Raw genomic sequence first — 6,751 nt, 5'->3', positions numbered from 1 at the left:
AAGAAGAAGAAGAAGAAGAAGAAGAAGAAGAAGAAGAAGAAGAAGAAGAAGAAGAAGAAGAAGAAGAAGAAGAAGAAGAAGAAGAAGAAGAAGAAGAAGAAGAAGAAGAAGAAGAAGAAGAAGAAGAAGAAGAAGAAGAAGAAGAAGAAGAAGAAGAAGAAGCAGCAGCAGCAGCAGCAGCCTGATTTATATGCTCCTTAACCTCCGAGGCCTCTGCATTCTGGAAAATTGCCCTCTTTCAATCCCAGTTTTGTCCACATCCTTCAAAACCCCTCACCCTTTTATTTTTTTTAAAAAAGTAGCTAAAATAATGCACTGGTAAAAGCATCTGGACGTTGCTCTCCAGCTGAGTAAATATTACTTTAGGAAGAGGGAGATGTGGTCCAAGCTTCATTTCTTCCCAAGCACCTAAGATGTAAACACAACATAAATTTCCTTACTGGAAACACAATGTTTAGTTTCTTCTGGATCCTGAAGGCAGCATATATATTAACCTTCAAGAGGGCAGAATCCTATTTCAATTAAAAGCAACGGTCAGCGAACAGAGTCAGAAAAAGGCACAGCCTCTCTTGGCTTTTTAACTGCAGATGAGCCCAACATTTCTCTTGCTGATCAAGACAGTTGAGAAATGGGTTTGGCCCCATTTGACGACCTTTCTTGCCACCGTTGTTAAGCGAATCACTGCAGACGATAAGTGAGTAACACGGTCGTTAAGAGAATCTGGTTCTCCCATTGACTTTGCTTGTCAGGAGGGTCCCCAAAGGGGATCGCGTGACCCCGGGGCCCACAGATGGGGGACCCTTGGTTTATTGGGTCTTTTTGCTTTCTCATACAGGTAGCCCTTGACTTACAGCCATTCGTTTAGTGACTGTTCGAAGTCATAACAGCACTGAAAAAAGTGATTTATGAACACTCTTCACATAATAATAATAATAATAATAATAATAATAATAATAATAATAATAATAATAATAATAATAATAATAATAATGATGATGATGATGATGATGATGATGATGATGATGATGATGATGATGATAAAGTTGTAAGGGACCTTGGAGGTCATCTAGTCCAACCCCCTGCTCAGGCAGGAAACCCTATATCATTTCAGAGAAATGGCTTTCCAGTCCCTTCTTAAAAACTTCCACTGTTGGAGCATTCACTGCTTCTGGAGGCAAGGAGTTCCACTGGTTAATTGTTCTAACTGTTAGGATGTTTCTCCTTAGTTCTAGATTGCTCCTCTCCTTGATGAGTTTCCATCCTTTGCTTCTTGTCCTGCCTTCAGCTGCTTTGGAGAATAGCTTGACTCCCTCTTCTTTGTGGCAGCCCCTGAGATACTGGAAGACTGCTATCATGTCCACCCTTGTCCTTCTCGTCATTAAACTAGACATACCCAATTCCTGCAACCGTCCCTTATATGCTTTAGCCTCCAGTCCTCTAATCATCTTTGTTGCTCTTCTCTGCACTCTTTCTAGAGTCTCAGCATCTTTTTTACATCGTGGTGACCAAAACTGGATGCCGTATTCCAAGTGTGGCCTTACCAAGGCCTTGTAAAGTGGTATTAACACTTCACGTGATCTTGATTCTCTCCCTCTGTTAATGCAGCCTAGCACTGGGTTGGCTTTGATAACTCCAGCCTCCCCATGGTCACATGATCAAAATTCAGCTGCTTGGAAACTGACTCATAATTATGACGGTTGCAGTGTCCTCCATGAGGTCATGTGATCCCTTCTTGCAATCTTCTGACAAGCCAAATCAATGGGGGGGAGGAAGCCAGATTCACTGAACAGCGGTGTGACTAAGTTAACAACTGTAGGGAGCCACTTAGTAAAACGGGGCAAATACGTGTCTTGCTTAGCATTGGAAATGTGGGGGCTCAGCTGTGGTCATAAGTTGAGGTCTGCCTGTAATGGCCTTTTTTGTCCCATGCCAAAAAATAATTACGGTAAGAGAAAACACCAATGCTTTCAAATGCTTTTAACAGGATTCTTTAAAAAAAAAAAAGCAGGAACAAATAGCCAGGTTAATATTTCATTAGATGGATTGATTTTAAAAAGCTTGCCAGGCTGTCCTATTCTTATTGGCACCCCAGGAAACAGAACTGGGCAACGTTAAGATGGGTGGACTTCAACTCCCAGCATTCCCCAGCCAGCGAGAGCAATTTATTTATTATTTATTATTTATTTATTAATTTAATTTATACCCCGCCCTTCTCCTCATGGGACTCAGGGCGGCTAACAGCCTCATAAAAACTACAATACAAATACAATAATTAAAAGCCGAATTAAAAGAAATATTTAAACAGGCCAATCATTAAAATTATCCTTAAAAATCCCCTAAAAAACCCCGCTAAAATTCCCTAGGCCAGACCCGCTTGTTGGAAAAGCCATGTCTTTAGGGCGCGGCGGAAGGAGGGGAGATCCGGAATCACCCGGATCTCTGGGGGTAGTTCGTTCCAGAGGGTGGGAGCTCCCACCGAGAAGGCCCTCCCCCTGGGGGTCGCCAGCCNGGATCAGGCGTACCTGATAAAACGCCCCCCTGGTCACGGCCGACAACTGATCTTCCAGCGTCAGCCGCGAATCCAGGAGGACCCCCAGATTGCGCACCCTCTCCGAGGGGGCCAGAATTTCGCCCCCTATAGTCAGCGATGGAGTCAGCTGACTATGCCGCGGCGCCGGCAGCCACAGCCACTCGGTCTTGGAAGGGTTACTCTGTGGGAACATCTTGTTTGAGAAATACTGCTACAGTGGTCTTCAAACTTGGCAACTTTAAGATTTGTGGACTTCAACTCCTAGAATTCCTCAGCCAGCCCTAGCTGGCTGAGGAATTCTGGGAGTTGAAGTCCACAAGTCTTAAAGTTGCCTTTCCTGTGTAAATGTAAGCCAGGCAAACACACTGTTAATCAACTATTATGTGATTTATGTTTTAAAAACCAATAAAGTTTATTTTTAAAAAATATCTTAAAGTTGCCAAGTTTGCAGACCCCTGTTCTGCTAAGTGCAGATCAGACTTACTTGTGTGCGTGTAGTCCTAGATGTCATGGTTCCGACAGATGAAATCCTTCAAAAGAACTTCGAGGCATTGTTTCCTTAAATAATCTTTTATTCGGGTAACAAAGTATCGGCATTACATAGTTGAAACCAGAAACTAAATTACCCTCCCCTGGATACAAAGTAACAAAGTGCAATTCCCTCCTCCAATAAACAGTCATAAATCACATTCCCCAATTAGCTCGAAGCCCCGGCTTTCTCCCCAGCTCTCCAGCCCACCAAAACGCTATCAGCTCTGGGCCCAATGACCTTGAGTTCCCACGGCTGAGTTATTATTGTTATGGCTAGCTGGGCTCTCATCCACTTTCCCTTCCCAGCAGCAACTAACTCTAAAATCAATAGAGAAAATGGCTGCATTTCCATCTGTTGTCAAAGCAAGAACATCCGATGTTAGCAGCGTTTACACTAGACCAGTGGTGGCGAACCTATGGCACGCGTGCCAGGGGCGGCACTCAGAGCCCTCTCTGTGGGCACATGCAACATGCCTTGGAGATGGCAACTGTCCCTCTTCAACCAGCCGCCTGCTAACTCGCCGAGGTCCCACATGGCCGGATGCATCCCAGCATAGCTGGTTCCACCCCCCCACCCCCCGTCCTGTCCCTCCTGGCCTCACATGCTCTCCTTTTCCCGGGCACGACCCACTGCATCGCCTCCTCAGCTGTCAGCCGGCCGTCCAGCTCAGAGGCGGCTTCTCTGAACTGCTGGGGGCGGGCTGCGGAGCCCCAGAGTGCGCCAGTCGAGGGGCTGGCAGGCTGTGGCTGCTGACAGACACTGTCGGCCCCCATGCGCTCGCTGGCCTGTGTGTGTGGGGGTCGATGGTGTCAGGCAGCAGCGGCCCCAGCCCCTGCTTCACCTTGCCCTGCGACAATGGCATCCCCGCCCTGCCTTGCCTTGCCTTGCCTCACCTCTCAGGATGAGCCTCCTGCCCACCGTCCCACCCACTAGAGACCCCCTGGATCTCCCCCAACCCTGCCCATCTCCCACAGGCATCCCTCCCCACGAGCAACATTGAGGTGACCACACCCACCTTGGCCACACCCACCCAGTCTGCCATGACCACAGCCATGCCCATCCAGTGGGCCACGCCCACCTGGCACCCAGCAATAAATAAGTGGGTTTTGGCTTGCAGTTTGGGCACTCGGTCTCTATAAGGTTCGCCATCACTGCACTAATGACCGCAATTCAGCCCCAAATTAACAGCTAAGTGAGCTTTGCCACATTTTCTGACCTTTCTTGCCACAGTTGTTAAGTGAATCTCTGCAGCTGTTAAGTTAGTTATATCTCTGCTTCACAAGATTGGCCTGTGCTCTGGAACAGGATTGGAACGGGTCCGAATTGGCTTCTAGTTTATTAATTTATTCATTTGTATTCTGCCGTTATTAATTTTACAAAGAACTCAAGGTGACAAACATATCCAACATACCTTCCTCCTCCTATTTTTCCTGCAACAACAACCTTGTGAGGTGGCTTGGGCTGAGAGAGAGAGGGACTGGCCCAAAGTCACCCATCTGGCTTTCATGCCTAAGGCGGGACTAGAATTCTCCGTCTCCCTATGATTGGTCCAAAATCACCCAGCCTTCTTTGATGTCTAAGGCGGGACTAGAACTCATCGTTTCCTGGTGATTGGCCCAGAGTCACCCAGCCTTCTTTCGTGTCTAAGGCGGGACTAGAACTCTTTGTCTCCCGATGATTGGTCCAGAATCACCCAGCCTTCTTTCATGCCTAAGGTGGGACTTGAACTCTCCGTTTCCTGGTGATTGGCCCAGAGTCTCCCAGCCTTCTTTTGTGTCTAAGGCAGGACTAGAACTCATCGTTTCCTGGTGATTGTCGCAGAGTCACCCAGCCTTCTTTTGTGTCTAAGGCGGGACTAGAACTCACCGTCTCCTGATGATTGTCCCAGAGTCACCCAGCCTTCTTTCATGCCTAAGGCGGGACTAGAACTCTCCGTCTCCTGGTGATTGGCCCAGAGTCTCCCAGCCTTCTTTCGTGTCTAAGGCAGGACTAGAACTCATCATTTCCTGGTGATTGGTCCAGAGTCACTCAGCCTTCTTTTGTGTCTAAGGCAGGACTAGAACTCATCGTTTTCCGGTGATTGGCCGAGTCACCCAGCCTTCTTTCGTGTCTAAGGCGGGACTAGAACTCACCGTCTCCTGATGATTGTCCCAGAGTCATCCCGCCTTCTTTCATGCCTAAGGCGGGACTAGAAATCATCCTGTCTGATCTCACAGTTTCTATTGGGTGCCTTAACCAAGTCTGTTTTTTTTTAAAAAAAAACCAACAACTTCAAATTAAATCAATAACATTTTTGGCTGCGTGATGGAACTATTGCGTTGTTGTTCCCCACTACATTTTCAAATCTTTGCTCTCCCCAGGCGTGACGACTGATTCAGAAGACGGTGAAAAAGAAAGTTAAAAAATATGGATTAAAAATAGCTGCCCACGAGAAATTGCCTCGGATCTCCTTGGCTGGATTTGCAGCCTTTTCCCAAGGCTCCTAGCTTGATGGCTTGATTAAACTCTAATCTATGTGATAATTAAGAAAAGCCCTTCCAGTGTGTTTGAAAAATAATCTGGAAACTTTAATGGAATTGCACACATAGCAGGAAAGACTGTAGCATCTGGCATGAAAGGAAAAAAAACCCAAAACAATGTACTGGCAGTCCTCAATTTACGACCACAATTAGAAGTGGCACTTCTGTTGTTAAGTGAGACAGTTATTAAGTGAGTCTCACCCAATGTTATGACTTTTTTGCCACAGTCATTAAATGAATCCGGCTTTCCCCATAAACTTCGGTTGTTGGAAGTTGGCCTGGAAGGTCAAAAATGGAGATCATCTGATCTCTGGACATTGCAACCGTCATAAATACGTGCCAGCTGTGAAGCGTCCAAATTTTGATCACATGACTTCAATGGTCATTAGGTATGAGGCCAGGTCCCACAAAAAGAAGGCCAGAATAAGGCTGAAAAGAGAAAATTAAAATTATATGTAATGGATCAAAGGCATTGTAGAATTATGGATTGATTTAAGGATTAAGATTTTGAGTTAGAAGTAAGAGAAAAATGGGTGATTATTAAAATATATATATTAAATAGATTAAGAATGTATTCTTTGGAATAATAGGTTTATTTGTATGAAAACTATTATGTAATGGAATGAAGAAAATTGAAGAGGTGTTTTAGATTTGGATTGACTTAATAATTAATTGAATGTTAATTTAATAAGATGATGTTTTTGTTTGATAATATGGATGTTATTAGGTATGATAATTAACTGGATGAAATTTGAATCTCGTTCAATGGACTGAAATGATTTAAGGTTTGATATTATCTTGTTATCTTAAAGAGATTGATTGATGGATGGATTAGATATGTATAGGATAGACTAATATTTTATTTTAATTAGGAGATATTAGTGGAAGAAGAAATAAACAAGACTTATGATAAAATTAAGGAACTAGAATATACCTAGAAGGGATACCTGAATTGATAATGTGTTTATTTAAATTTAAATTTGATTATGGTAATTGTAAATTCATAAAGCTTCAAAACAGGTTTAAGATTAATAGAAATTTAAATTAGAAATGGATTATCTTAAATATATTAAGCTATTTGAGGGAAATAGAGAGGGAATATTTGATGTATTGATTTGAGTTATCCATATATGGTTTTATTTCTGGATGTTGATTACCCCAGCACCACAG

The sequence above is a fragment of the Protobothrops mucrosquamatus genome, unplaced genomic scaffold, assembly GCF_001527695.2.
Source record: "Protobothrops mucrosquamatus isolate PMUCROS unplaced genomic scaffold, P.Mucros_1.0 scaffold3722, whole genome shotgun sequence".
In the NCBI taxonomy this organism is placed as follows: domain Eukaryota; kingdom Metazoa; phylum Chordata; class Lepidosauria; order Squamata; family Viperidae; genus Protobothrops; species Protobothrops mucrosquamatus.
Note: the sequence above shows the minus strand (reverse complement) of the source record.